Genomic DNA, 2427 nt, shown 5'->3' with positions numbered 1-2427 from the left:
GTGTAAATTTTTGAAAAGAAAAAGAAATTAGTAGAAGACAAATAAATAAAATGATGGTGCTATTAATCCACACTAGTGAACATAATTTGGTTTGGTTTGTAGTACACATACATTTTCTCTTTTCCCCTTTTGTACATGAAATTAAGGACAGATGGAATCAAGATATTTCATGGTGCTTTCAAAAAGGAATACAAAGTCCCATCATGTATGATTACCAATTAGTTATATATATATATATATGAGGTATGCATCCCCGGCCCCTTCATAATTAATTAGTAGATTAACTTTTAACTCATTAAATTGTGTTTTATTTGAGTAGCTTGCACATCAAGAAAAGAAAGAAGATTAGTAATAACTAATAAGAGAAGAGAAGTTTTGCTGATTGAATATGCATTATGTGATATTTGATCAATAATAATCTGATTTTAATGGAGATCATGTTTGGCTTAAACATATATATACATTTTGAACGAATACCCTAATTAACGGAAAAATAACAGAATATCTCATTTACATTATTAATTAACTTTTAGTTTCTGAGTAACTCAATAGTCAACATTGTTGTCATTTTTATTCTTTACACTTATAATAAGACAGTCACGAGACTCAACGGTGACAGAGTGAGGCAGAGTGAAGCAGGGAAGATGTTCGTGCGCTCTGCACTCTCCTTTAACGGGTTTCTCGAATTCTTGATTGTGGGTATTCTAAAGTAAATTGGGATAAAATCATCTGCCGCTGAAAAAGGGTTAACGGCGGTCATTCTGAGTTCGACACTAAATCATAAAGATTCAGTGTTGATAGGTTGATTTGGGATGGGACCGCAGCTATTCACCATGAATTTCTGCAGTTGGAAATTCCGCAAGTAGTTTTGTAGACATCTTTCATTTTTGTTGTAGTATTATACAAATATAGAAAAGAGTCAACCAACTTTGATTGGTCGAGAAATCAGTTAAACCTATAGAGCGTTAAATTGCATGCGTATAAATTTTGAAGACTAATTTTCTCTTGTATATTATACAAATGACCACGCTTTACTTGAATGCAGTTATATAATGCAAGTAGGTGGTCCTGGTGATCGTCATCGAGATATTAAATTTGAAGCAGTTTATGGCTTTTATTAGAATAGAAGGTGTATGTGTAGGTTAGCATATTGTGAAGAATTTAATAGAACAAATTAATAACTTTATAGTGTACACATATATATATAATTTAACTATAGTCCATGCCCATATCATTACCATGTTCTGAGGCCAAAATAAAGCCGCACCAAGATTATTTTCATTGATAATTAATGCGGCCACGTACGTCTCCTACTACTACTATTCTCCTCAGTTATGCCTTTGAACTTGATGTAATTTGATTTTCATGATCGCATATATAATAATAGTAACCACATATTCTTCATTCAACGTACGTGTAACACGTACATATATATATTACTATGACTATGAAGTTTCACTTGAGCTTCCTAGTCTTTTAAATAATTTGCAAGTACCTTTCTCTATGGGTAATTGCCACACAACCCACTCCTCTATGGGATCCGCTACATAGAAGTAGGGGTGTGCATGGGTCGGGTAAAATCGAATTTGATGTGATCTAGATTCGGTTCGAAATATATATCGGGTTTATTTATTAGACTTAAACCCGACCCTAGATCTAATGAAACCTATACACTTTCGGGTCACGATTATACCGGGTGAAAACCGGGCCGTTAACATTACATTACCTTGATACCTTCTTATAAGATAGCATGTGAAAATATCCAAATTTTCAAGACTCCAACCATTATTTGACATGGTAAAATTCATTTAGAAAAATATAACAAGAACTAACTTTTTTCTAAAATTAAAGCATAACCATAATCAATACTAATATTGTCTAATAACACCAAATATTTAAAGCAATACAAATAACACAATATTATGCATTATATAGTCTAAAATCTTATGCATTTTAAATATAAAACATGAACTTATAGTCTGATAATAACTAATAACACAAAATATTAAGGTTTACAATACTTAAATTCTACATAAGAATAGCCATCATCCATCAATAATAACACAAAATATTAATTGTGTATGATGACCGGGTCACCGGGCCGATTTCGGGTGACCCGAACCATGGCCCAGACCCAACCCGAAATAATGACCGGGTCTATTCTTAAGGCCCTTATCCGGCCTTAGATCCGATGAAATCACACCAAATTAGTCCCTAAAGTGTTCGAGACCCGGCCGGATCTTCGGGTCGAGCCGGGCCATGCACACCCCTACTTAAAAGTTCTAAACGATAGAGGGAAGAACAAAAGTTTGTTTGTTTTTTTTTTTTAATTGTAGTTTGAATATCTCTGAAAAAAGTGAAAAACAGTAATTTGAATATTAGAGAATAAAAAAAATAGTCAGAACTTATTTTATTTAACAATCATTA

This window comes from Arachis ipaensis, chromosome B06, assembly GCF_000816755.2.
Source record: "Arachis ipaensis cultivar K30076 chromosome B06, Araip1.1, whole genome shotgun sequence".
Taxonomy (NCBI): domain Eukaryota; kingdom Viridiplantae; phylum Streptophyta; class Magnoliopsida; order Fabales; family Fabaceae; genus Arachis; species Arachis ipaensis.
Note: the sequence above shows the minus strand (reverse complement) of the source record.